The following is a 12,580-nucleotide window of genomic DNA, read 5'->3' as shown; positions in this document are numbered from 1 at the left end:
AAATCTCTTTGACAAACAGCATTTCTGTCCATCTAGAACTATGTCTAGAACTGTATCAAGATCTGTACCCAGCATCTAGAACTGTACCTGGGCACTTCTAATTTTGCCTTTGTTTGGTATGCCTGAGTTCTGGTGACTATCCTATCCTGTCTGTTCCATCACAGTGGAATCTTGCTCAGGGCAAGGGGGAGGTCCTTCTCTCCTTCCTCTAGACCCAGCAGTAAGAACAGTGTTGTTCATTCAAAGAGCAGCAGGGAAAATACAGCCCTGGGGCAGGAGAATGCCTGAAACAACCCCCTCTGGTACCTCTCCATCTATTCCCATGGGATTTGGGGGAGGGGCAGGAAGTAGCAAAATTGATAGAAGGCCCAACCCATTCTACCTGACTCCATGGAATCCCTAGGTCTAGACTGGCTCCAGCGTGGGCACAACAGGCATCTTTCTTGAAGCAGAGTTCTATGCTGTGGCATAGAAGGGCCAGTGTTTTTCTATTATATTTATGTATGGGGCCTGCCCTGGGAGGGAGGGATAGGAAGCTACTTTATTATTTGTGGAATTTCTCATATTCGCAATAGGGAGCAGGTGACTCCAGGGGAGCCTGCTAGAGACAGGATTACCTGAATACTTTCCAGCTCCTTTAGATGCTGTTTTGAGAGACTGGTGCAAAAACCTTGTGAGAGCATCTAAGATTCTTTGGAGAGAGAGTTTATACTCCATATGGGGAGAAAAATGGACTGAAATAGGAAGAATTAGGAACTGGATAGGGAAGGAGGCATCATTCCTTTGGAAGGGAAGGTCTGAGTAGAAACTGAGAGAGAGGTATTGGTCAAGAGACACTTCCTGGAGGAGGATGCCTATGGAGCAATTTGGAAAATAAAAGAGGGATAGGTGAGTTGGAAAAGAAATGGGACAGTAATTCTAGGTTACACGGACCTTAAAGAGTCATGAAAGAATGAGGCTGTTGTGAGGGATGTGTTTTTTCACATTTGAAGGGAATTTATGAGCCAGGTTTGTATTGTGTATTGTGCCATGGAGTAAGATTTCTGAATCAGGAAGGGATGAGATATGATTCTCATTGCCATCTGGAGGATAGACAGAAGGATATGGATAGACTTCCTGGGAGACAGTTATAGAAACTACTACAGTCATCTAGAGCCTTGCTTTTCAAAGTATGGTCCATGGACCACCAGCATGAGTGTTACTCAAGAGTTTGTTAAAAATGCAGAATCTTAGGCCCCAACCCAGACCTACTGAACCAGAATCTGCATTTTAATAAGCTCCCAAGTGATTTGTAGGCTCTTTCAGGGAGGGGCCTATGCTGGGGAAATTGAATTTAGGGAAGAGGGAGAAGTGTGGGCCCTGACCCCCCTCCTGTCTCCAGGCCTCCCACACCAGTCGCCATGCAGGGTTTGGCATGCTGCCCATTTTGGGAGAATGCCTGCCGTGCCCACGCTGGAGTCTGCCTGGTCCTCAGGGGCTCCCCTGGGGCAAGCATTGCGTGGGTTGGGATTGCTGCCAATTTTGTTTCCCCTACTTCATATGATGGACTGAAAGGGACTGGGGAGGTCATATTAGTCATGCCCCGCCTCAGGGTTGTACTGTCCCTTAATCAAATGAGTGATAATTTGGTGATACTAATTGAGAAGGCTATGGGGGTTGGAGGGATTGAAATAGGAGTTCTTAATTGTCAGGAAATTAGGATATTTTCATCCCTCAAAGATATTTTCATCTTTCAAAAGCTTTAAGGAGAGACCAGATGACTGGATAAGGGGCTATACCCTGGTAGGGACCAAATTAATACTTTTTAAGGGATCTTTTGATGATTTTTAATGGGTTAATAACAAAATAAATGAGACCTATAATTCCAGAGACCTGGGGTAATAAGCAATGCAACCATTTTACTAGGTGGGCATTGAGAACTTCCTTAAGCTTTTGAGGATTTGTGTGCCTCACCCCCAATCAGAATGAATGATAAGGAAGGGCCAATATTGAAGGAAAACAGAATGGGATTGAACATAAGGAAGAATTTTCTGAGATTAGAGGGTGACCGGGGGAGATGGGAGAGTGCAGGCTCTCTGACCATGAACATGGCTGTCTCACTTGGGTTTGGAATGCCTCAGATGGGCTTCTGCCCCAAATCAGGGAAATGCACAAAATGAACTCTCAAAATCTTTTTTATCCCAAGAATTCTCCTCTCCAGTCAACTCCTTAAATGAGAGGCTGGGGTGTATGTGTGATATATGTCAGGCAGTGAGGCATGGGGATGATGAATGACAGAAAGAAAAAACAATCTTATTACAGCAGTGAAATCTGCTAAAAATTTTAAAACAGGGTTTGGATTTAGGAGAATAGTTGCATTTTAGGGCTCAAATAAGAGTTTTAGGTTACCATGTCCTTCCACTCCATATATTTATCTTGTCTCATTGATGACATTGTAAAAACTCCTGAGGGAAAGGAACATCTCTTTTATGTATTACTTCTTTATATCTCCAATGCCCCACCCCCCTGAATGATCAAGATAACTTTAACTCCATTTGTTAAGTACTATGCCCTATACTTTGTTCTAAACACTTTTCATCATCACCTATTTAATACAGAAGCTCTATGAGGTGAGTATTGTTATCCTCATTTTACAAAAGTTGAACCTAAGGCTCAGAGAGGTGAAGTAATTTGTGCAAAGTGAGTAGTGAAGCTAGGATTTGTACCAAGTTTGAGCAAAACTCGTGCTGCTCACTCCTGACCTATAGTCTGTATGGAGTAGTGGCTCAGTAAGGGATAGATGATCATTGAAACTTGGTGGCATAGAGGTAACTGAAAGACAGTGGGTAATTCCAAATAGTGAATAATGAAAAAACAATTTCTATTTGTTTTATGGAATGTAGTCAGAGACACACTTAGTGACACATGCAAGCTTATAGACATTCTCTCATTCACCTTCACTGTGCCCCACCCTGTAGTCAGGAGCTTGGGAAGGGGGAGAGGCTGGGTATATTATGTTCCTAAAGCAACTCTTTGAAAGTCATGCATGTGTGCATACTATATGGACGTAAGTGTTTGAATGTGAGTGGAAATATGCACTGAGGAGTGGGGTACATTTATCTCGGTAGGTCTATAAACATGAACATATTTGGGTATGGGGTGTGTGTGTGTGTGTGTGTGTGTGTGTGTATACACAAATCCTGAAGGAGTTAAACCAGCTATAAGGAACTGGCTGCCTTCCACCCCTGGCCCTGGTTGATGTGTTTGTACCAAACCCTGATATTTATTTTTCATCACCTCTCAAGGGAACCTCGATGAGTTTTCTTTCTGGGAAGTTTATGGCTAAGCTGCTGGGCTGCTTTGGGGCCCCTATAAATCTGCTATAATCAGAGGAGGTTTGCAGAGAAAGAGAAACAGCAACCACAGGGCAATCCCCTCCTGTCTTTTACTTTCTAGCGTAATACACAGCTGCCCTTGTATGTGCACCACCCACGTAACCAGCTCCCCTCTCCTAGAACCCCCTGATGGAAGGTACTAAGAGAAGTCATTTTATTTACTTCTTTGCTTTCAAGTGGGACTCTCTATTTGAGCCATCCCAGAAAGAGGAGAATGAAAAATTATACTAATTAAGGAACCTAGAGTTGAGATTGTGAGAAACTAGTCATTTGTGAAACTAATTTCATAGAAAGCAATGAGCTTTGACAGGAGCAGGGATGGTAAGAGGAGCTGAATGTGTCTGTTTACTTCCTTAGAACACCTGAAGCAGAGCTCCTGGAAGCAGGAGGCAGGACGACCTGCACATGGTCTGAAGGCAAACACAGCCCAGGAACCCCCCTCCTCCACTTGCCAATGCTGGTAGTTGGGAGATTTTTTTTATGAGCGATTTTTATGACAAACTTTACATTTGACATTTAACAGCATCTCTTGTCCAGAGAAGGAGGAAATATAGATATTTATTGACATATGGTGTCAGAAGATGGAGAAAAATTGACTATGGAGGAAGGAGGAGGTGTTTCTCCCTTTCTCCAGGTATGCAAATTACCTCACTTAATTTGTGTAGCATATGCTTTTCTGTGCTTTGTGCTCTTCTCAGTAATGAGATTAAGAAATCATTTTGTTGTTAATAAAGAACTCAGTGGGGGGAGAGAGGAGATGAGAGACATATAGATGGAGGCATCATGGGTACCCTGTCCCACTTGAACCATATACCCCTTAAATAAGAGCTGCAAGAGAAGTGGGGATAAATGGAACCTGAGCCAGGACCCAGGTCCTGGCTCCTGTCTTCCCTAGTCAAAGCCTCCAGCTTCTGCAGTTTTATCTTGAATTTCACTGGTCCTTGCAGTTCACTCTCTAATGATGTACAAAATTCAATATAAAATAATGCCCGAAGTCAAGAAATCCTTCCCTTAGCTATGGAATTCCATCCTCCTTGGAATTCCATCCTCCCAATCTCTGACTACTGAAATCCTACAGAGTCATCATGGTCCAGTTTAAATATTACCTCCTGCCCAAACCTTCCTGGATAATCTGTATCAGAAGCAATTTATTTCCTTTGACTTCCTCTACTCCTTTGTGTCAGTCTTACCATAGCTGTCTTTCTGCACACTGTTTTCAGTTGTGGCTACCTGTGTCTTCCCTTTCTCCATCATTCAACTCTACACTTCTGGAGTGGGGAGACTGTGCCCTGTGCATTTTTATATTCTCTCCACAGGGCTTAACACAGAGCTAAAGAATTGTTAAATAACTTTCATGCCTGGTATACAGTTGTAGGGGAAGAGGCCACGGGTAGAGATATAGAAGTAGGGGCATTATGAGTATTGATTAAGGATATTATTGTTAATAAAGGTCTGGACATGATACTTTCAGGTATAGATCATATTATTAGGAAATTTTTATCTCACCAGTAGATTTATTCCCATATAGTTTACTTATTCATAATTCATTCTTTCCCTCATTCAAATCTAGAGCTTTTCCTAGTGGGAAATAGATATTAAGCAAGAAAACAAGTGTCCAAATAATTACGGAGTTGGATAAACACCCGAAAGAAATGAACCGGATCTTGTGATAAAGAATAACAGGGTATTTTCTTTAGATAGGGAGGTTAGGAAAGGCCTTTATGGTCACTGTAATACATTTACCCTATTATTATTATGAGTTAATTCAAGTTATAACCTGAAGAGCAATAATAATGAAATCAATAACACAATGAGAATAGGAGCCTTCCCACCAGGGGGCGTTTTTGTCAGCCCAACCTTAGGTTTGGTTCCTTCTTTGGTCCAACTTCCCAACCTCCCAACTGACTTGGGAAGAGGGGAAGTCAAGGCCCTCCCCTTGCCTCAGGATGGACCCTGCCCCCTCTTCTCTAGCCTAGGAGTGGCAAGCAAAACAGGTGTTAAGAGCTTTGATCTTGTTAGAGACTTGGAGACAGATCAAGGTAGAGGCCTCTGAAATAATGCCCCAGGATGTGAGAAGCTGGGGAAGAGATGGAGACAGAAGTACACAAAGAAAGAGGCAAATTGCTGTCACAGAGACTCCCTTTTATCTCCCACCTCAGTCTCAGTGGGTTCTGGGCTCTGTACTTCTTGGGGGAGCTGGTCAGGGCTTTTGGCTTTTGGGGAGGGGCAAGATATCCCCTGAGTGACTTTCGAGACCCACCCTGGTCACTCCGGGATCCGTGCTCCAAGGCTGAAGACAACCAAGGCTGTGAGGAGCATGCGGTCTGCCAATCTCCCAGCAGCCTCAGCTAGTTCTTTCATTACCAGGGTCTTCCTTCTTCTACTTTCCTGCCCCCTCCTCCTGGCACAAGTTGGTAGCATTAGTTTTGGCTTCTTGTAGAGGAGTGGTCACATTAAGAAAGGCTTGGGAATGGGTAAGGAGAATCTGAGACTGGTACTGGTACTGGAACTTTTACAACCATGAATCCTTTCCTGAGCCCTGCTTCCTGTTAGAATAACACATTTTGGTTGCTAGCTCAAGAGTAATGGTTCCCCTTTTCACAAAGGCCCTGACCTCCTTGGTCATGCTGAGGGATACCTCAGACTGTTGAGAGGTCTTACTTATGTTACCATAAGTTCCTCTGATTGAAGTTGTAGCCCTCACCTCTCTTCACCCTTTGCCCACCCCATTGGGACAAGCTTCTGTGCAAGTGGTGTCCTGCACAAGGGTAAATGCTGTACTTCTGCTTCAAGAGGAACCCCATCTCTCTGCTCCATAGTCCAGAATTGTACCTAGAGGACTAACACTGCTTTGTTTTGAAGAGATGCTTGTTAGAGAAGGAAGAACTATACTTTGAGCTGCTCAGGGCATACACAAGACACACTTCTCATCACTGGAGATGGACAGGCACTTTGGAATAGTGGTACCTACAGAGCCCTTGAAGTCAAACAGCCAAGTTCTTGTCCAAGTGGGCCATTTGCTGTGCCTGAAACAGAAGGCATATCTTCCAACATCTGCATTAGGGCTGGCACCTGAGATGAGCTCAAGTGGGTTTTAGATCTGGCCAGGGACTTCATGCTATGGGTGCAGGGAAGTGAGGTAGGATAGAATGAACACTGCTTGGAAGAGGAAAAGGAAGAGCGAGGCCTGAATATACATGGAGGCAGGGGAATGGTGAAGCTGACTCCTGAACCCAGGGAGCCCAGATTTATAGCCAGGGCAGAGTTCATAATCTCCGAGCTGTACTAATACTCTAGTTCCTAGCTGAAGGTCCTTTCTGGAGTCTCTCCCTCAGTGGGCAGCAGCATTATTGGCTCCTTTCTGAGGCAGACAGGATGGGGCATGTAGCTCAGGGCAGGCCAGGGCAGATTCTGGTGCCAGAGCTGACATTAATGTGGATGAATATGGGCAGATTTTCCCAAGGAGCTTTGTTCAAAAGATGGAGGATGAGGGATGGCAGATAGAGGAAGGAAGAGGGGTCCAATTATCCTCTCTGGGTTCACTGGATTAGGGGATGGGAGAGAAGGAGAGACTTCGGTTAGAATCACAGTCTCTATTAACTACCTTGCTTTGGTACTTATCCCTTTTCAACCATAATCCAAGTGATTGAAATAGAAAATAGATTGCTAATAACTTCCCTGATCCTCTATTCCATGTCACATGAGTTTACCTTGTGCAGATGCTCCTGTGACCCATCACTTTCAGGGTTAGTGGCTTTAAGTCCCAAGTCCCTTCGAGAAAAGGCTCTGCAACACCAAAGTAGCATGTGTATTGGGAATTTCTCCCTTAGGCCTAAACTCATGTTGTTTCCCTATAGAATAGCTGTCTTCTCCCGTCTCCATTCCTCTCCCTTCATCCTCTTTTCCCTCCTAATCAGGCCTATTTCTTTCTATAACCACCTAGTGGAGTTGGGGACAATGTTCTATACATTTCATTTACTCTACTCTTGCTTCTTCATTCTTTTGATTCTCACCCTGCAACCTCTCCCTCCCTCCCTACCATCCTTGTAACTCCTCTCCACCCACTTCCTGGTCGGTTCTTCCTGCCTTCTTTCTCTCTCTTTTCCACTTTTCTTTTCCTCTCAACCTTCTTCATCTGTGAAGAGATGGGAAGATATGTTTTAAGGACCGCATCTCCGAGGGGGTGGGCTTTGGGCATAGCAAGAGACATGGTGGTCAGACATCAAGAAGAACCTGATAGACACTGACTTGTGTGGCCTAAGGGGCAGTGGCCTCCTGACCCATCTTCCCGAATAGATGGGACTGAGGTGCAAGTGACAGAGATTTAAATAAAGTTGGTTAGATTAAAGGGTCAAGGCAGAGGGAACCTTTGGTCCTATAGAACATATTCCTTTATCCATTCTTTCTTCTCAATTTCTTAATTCGGACTTTGTTTGTTGGACTCATAATCTCCTTAGGAAGATAGAATGGGCCAAGGTTATGGCCTTGATTGCAGCTTTATCCCAGCTTCAGTGGAGGTTTCCTTCTTGGGTCCATATTGTCCCTTAGATATATCCTCAGCCTTCTGGCTTCACTTTGTTGATAATTTGCTCACGTTTGGAAGTTGGGTGGCCACATAAGCTTGGGTTTTTTTGGTGAGTGTTTCCATGTTTTGATTTGTCCATTTGCCTAATTTTGAGTAGACCAGAATCATCATAATAGTGATGATGACAATAATGACAGCAGCTATTTATTGAGCACTTACGTTAAGACCCTGCACATATCATTGCACAATATATACAAATATTGAATAAATATATACAAATATTTAAGCAATTCTACCTCCTATAATTCTACAAGAATTCCATAAAATAGGTGATATTATTTTCATTTTAGAGATGAGAAATGGAAGTTTAGAGAGGTGGAGTTCTTTGCTCAAGAAATTATGCCCATGACTTGAAAGCCTTGCTTTTACCCACCACGGTGCTATACTGTACAACTACATTTTGGAAATCTTTAGATAAAAAGACGTCTTATCCTTAATGTTACTGATTGGCCTGAAAGCAGCATCAGGAAAATTTAAGATGTATTGACTCTTGGGAGTAGAAAATTGGTAGATTCTGAAGGAGACCACAGAATACATTTTCCTCAATAATGACAGGAGGATGGCTAAGAAAACCTTTTGACCAAAGACGGGGATGCTTTTGGCCATTCTGAGAACAATATCTGGCATATGATCGGATGTGGGTCTAGTGAAGAGAATACCCTTAGTCAATTTAGAAATGGGGTTACTTGTGGGGTGCCTGGGTGGCTCAGTTGGTTAAGCGGCTGCCTTCGGCTTAGGTCGTGATCCTGGAGTGCTGGGATTGAGCCCCGCATCGTGCTCCCTGCTCAGCAGGGAGCCTGCTTCTCCCTCTGCTCCTCACCTCACTCACTCTCTCTTGCTCTCTCGCACTCTCTCAAATAAATAAAATCTTTAAAAAGAAAATAGAAATGGGGTTACTTGTGAGAGCCCAGGGTAATGCCAAGTTCCTCTAAATTAGCCTCAGAAAGATAGTGACTCCAAGGTTATCTAGGTTTACTGGTGGGAGAATGATTATCTGCCTCCTGGATTATTTGTGGCAGAGTTTGAATTCTAGACTGGTTTTCCAGAGTGATACTCTCCCTGTCCACTCCCTTCAGTTTTTTCTGCTATGTACTCCCTCTACTACCCCTGAAGGGATGTGAACTTCTAATATTTATTTGAGTTGAATGGAATTAGTAAGGTAAATTTGTTATAAAATATTATGTAGTACTGCCTGGTGTCTCTGCCTCGACTGAGGGGGCAGTCATGGATAATCCTAATCAGCAGATCATCCCAGTTTTAAATAATCAAAGTATCATTTTCATTTGGAAATGATCTGACATTGGAACAGGATACATCTTCTGTTCTGGGAGTTCACAAAATTTCAGATCAAACAATGGAGCTTTCCTGAGGGGGTTCAAATCCTCTTAGGGAGCTGGACACACTCTGGCTCTCCACCTGGCCTCCTTGTCCACCCTCTGAACTCAGACAGGATCTTTATTTTTGTCAATTAAATTAAAACATTTTAGTAATTTGTTCTTAACTGTGTCACCTGAAGGACAGATGGGTGCCCATGATGACCAGCCCAGGTCTGGGAATGTGAGATTCTCAGTCACTGGAATCTGCAGTCCTCTACCTGAAGAGCTGAGGAAATAGCTCTGCAGCTGGCGAAGGTGACAGAATCAAGCTGCTTTATAGACCTGAGAGAACTTAAGTGAGGGGAGAGTGTGGAAGCGGGGTAGGCTGGAATAAGCAGGCAGCTTGGGATGCTCCTTGATACTGACTCCTTGGCAACGGTTACTTAGCAACCCTCATTTGCCTCTCTTGACCGCCTTATCCCTCCGCGCCCCCCCCCCCCCCAGCCCACCATCCTCCCACCGCCTCCCCACCCCCCCTCAAGCTGCTGCAAGGAGCTAGAGAGCTTGGAGTGAATGACAATTTGGAGAAACAGCTGCAGCCCGAAGATCTAAGAGGCTCTAAAGAAGATGGATAAGAAAATCGATGCATAATAAAAACTGCAGGCAAAGCCACCTTGAGGGAGGGCGGGTAGCTCTCTCCTCCTGCCCTCGTTAGTCTCTCTGGGCTCAAGGCTTCCATTTTAGCCTAGTGTCCTCTCCTTCCTTCTTTCCATTTACCTTTTACTGGTTTAGGGAGGGTTGTTTGCCTTTGGGGTGGAAAAAGGGAGCAAGGAACCCAGAAGAGAAGAAAACAATGTATATGTGGGATGTATGTAGGGGCTGCTGGGATAAGAGAGGGAGAGGGATAAGGGAGAGATTATAAGAGAGAAACTTTGAATGAAAATGAGTTTAAATTGTGCCATAAAGTGCTGCCCTTAGTCAAAGGAAAGCCTGAAAAATGGAAGTAGGAAGACCCCATGTGAAATGTGTGAAGTTACCCTCTCTGCAGCATATTAAAGGAAAAAATGTAAGCAATCTTTCTGGAAGGGCTGGGCTAGAATATGGCTTGCATAAATGAAATACTGTATGTATAAGCACCTACTACTGGCACATAGTAGGGATATAACAAGTATCACCTTCGTTCTTAGAAGCGAGGGATGGAGGACAAGACATTTTAGAGGTCCATGTTGGCCCAAGAATCTGTGGAGCAATTCTGTGCCTATGAATGATTTTGGCTTTTACTGTCTTCCCATTCACACAGGCAGGAAGTCATTTCTGATATCAAACTTCACCCCATTCTGTTGAAATTAAAACATTCGATCAGTTTATCAACCCTTTATTCCTTGGTGTTTATTGAGCACCAGCTATATGCCAGGCACTGTGAAATGGGAACTAGGAGCACTGTGTCTGTTTGTGATACTGGGTCTGACTATTATGCACAGTGCTTTGTTCCAGCCAGCTGTGGGAGTCTGGGTCTACAGTGCTGACCGGTGGAGGATTAAGATGGGAACAGAACACTGCCCCCCACCCTCCTCCCGCTCAGGCTTATCTGCTATGATCCTCTTGTACTTCTTTGCTTCCCACTTTCTCTCAAACAGGGGTTATGCTCTTTAGCAAACCATCTCTTTCCTATCCTTCGAAACATTCCAAAAGTTCCTTCATTTCAAGGATGCCTTCCTGGATTAGAGGTGAGCTGTTGACTTCCTTGGGCTCATGAGGGCTGGACTTGGACATCCGCCCCCGGCCTCATACTGTATCCCTCCTCCACTCCTTTTCTCAAACCTTGTCCTTCCCTCTCATTTTGCACACATCTTGGTCTCTAGTCTCTATTTACACTTACTTCTGATTTCTGTGGGATCTTATTATTTAATATCTCAGCCTTCTGATCTTTCCTTTTTGATTTTTTGGGTTTGTCTGTTCTTTATTTATTATAGCATTGTGACTGTATTATGAAACTTGAACGTGCAGGAGGCCGATCTATATAATTTCTTTCTGTATAACCCAGCCCAGGAGTATGTGTAGATAGATGATGAAGAAAAGCTTGAAGATGGTGCTCTTATGTCAGGTTGCCGTTTCCATCAGTTTTACATCCCACATTCCCACCTTCATGATCTTCTACCCATCACTGTTGCCTCCCCCCTCCCCAGGTTGCCCACTCGGTTTTGATAACTCTGTAACTTGGACTCTTTTTATGCTCGATTCCGAACATAAAACTCTTGAAATTATTGAGGGTGAGGAGGAGCATCAGGCTACACAAGTATGAGTCTGATAGATACATACACAGGAGATTGCAAACTGGGTACCAGATACATAGTGTAAAAGAGAGCTTGGAATTGGACATTTGGCTTGCTTAGGGAAGCCTTCCTGAAGGAGGAGAATCCTGGGCAGGGCTTGAAAGAAAGGAAAGGCTAGATCTAGGTGAAAAAGAGAAAAGGATGTGCCAGGCAGAGGTCAGTGAGAGGGTTTGGAGGCAGAGAGAATATAAACAGGTTGCTTGCTTAAAGCAGAGAGAGCATTGTGGAATCACAGCTGGAAGCTTAGGCTCTAAAGCTTAAGCTGAGAAATGATGATTTAAAATTAGGGATGATTGTGAGCCACCCGCCCGCTCCTGAGAAGAGGAAAGATCAGGATGACAGTGAAAGTTATGATCGATGAGTGTGGAATGGTTAGATGGAAGCTACAGGCTCTTAGCAAGTTTCTTCTGTTGTCCTGATTCTGACCAGAGACCTGGTCAATGACCGGGCTGGGGTGTGGGGAGAGGAGGTGGAGGGGGGTGGGGAAGATACAGGGAGCACATTGTTTCCCTAGAGCTTGCATCACAGACTTCTTCCCCTTGAACAAAACCCTCTGTTTCCAGCTCCCGCTGACTCATCCCTCCCTCTCCCCTTCTCCCCATGAGAGGAGCTCTCCTGGCCCCAGTGGAGGCCTGCTGTGGCTGCTTGAGGTGACAGTGATGGGAGAGGAGGCTTCTGCCTCTGTTGGGTCAGGACTCCTTGGTTGTACCCTTTTGTTCTTCTTTATTTGTCTGGTTTTTGATCCTTACTTGAATCTAAAGAAAATTTGAGGGGCGCCTGGGTGGCTCAGTCAGTTAAGTGTCTGACTCTTGATTTCGGCTCAGGGTCCTGGGATCAAGCTTTGCGTCGGGCTCCACGCTCAGCATGGAGTCTGCTTGTCCCTCTCCCTCTGCTCCTCTCCACTGCTCACACACACACATAGTCTCACTCTCAAATAAATAAATAAATAAATCTTAAAAAAAAATAAAGAAA

This window comes from Mirounga angustirostris, unplaced genomic scaffold (genome assembly GCF_029215605.1).
Source record: "Mirounga angustirostris isolate CCGP_5_RB_7025 unplaced genomic scaffold, mMirAng1.0.hap1 SCAF_5, whole genome shotgun sequence".
Classification (NCBI taxonomy): Eukaryota; Metazoa; Chordata; class Mammalia; order Carnivora; family Phocidae; genus Mirounga; species Mirounga angustirostris.
The sequence above is the reverse complement of the archived record's forward strand: the minus strand, read 5'-3'. Positions refer to the sequence as shown.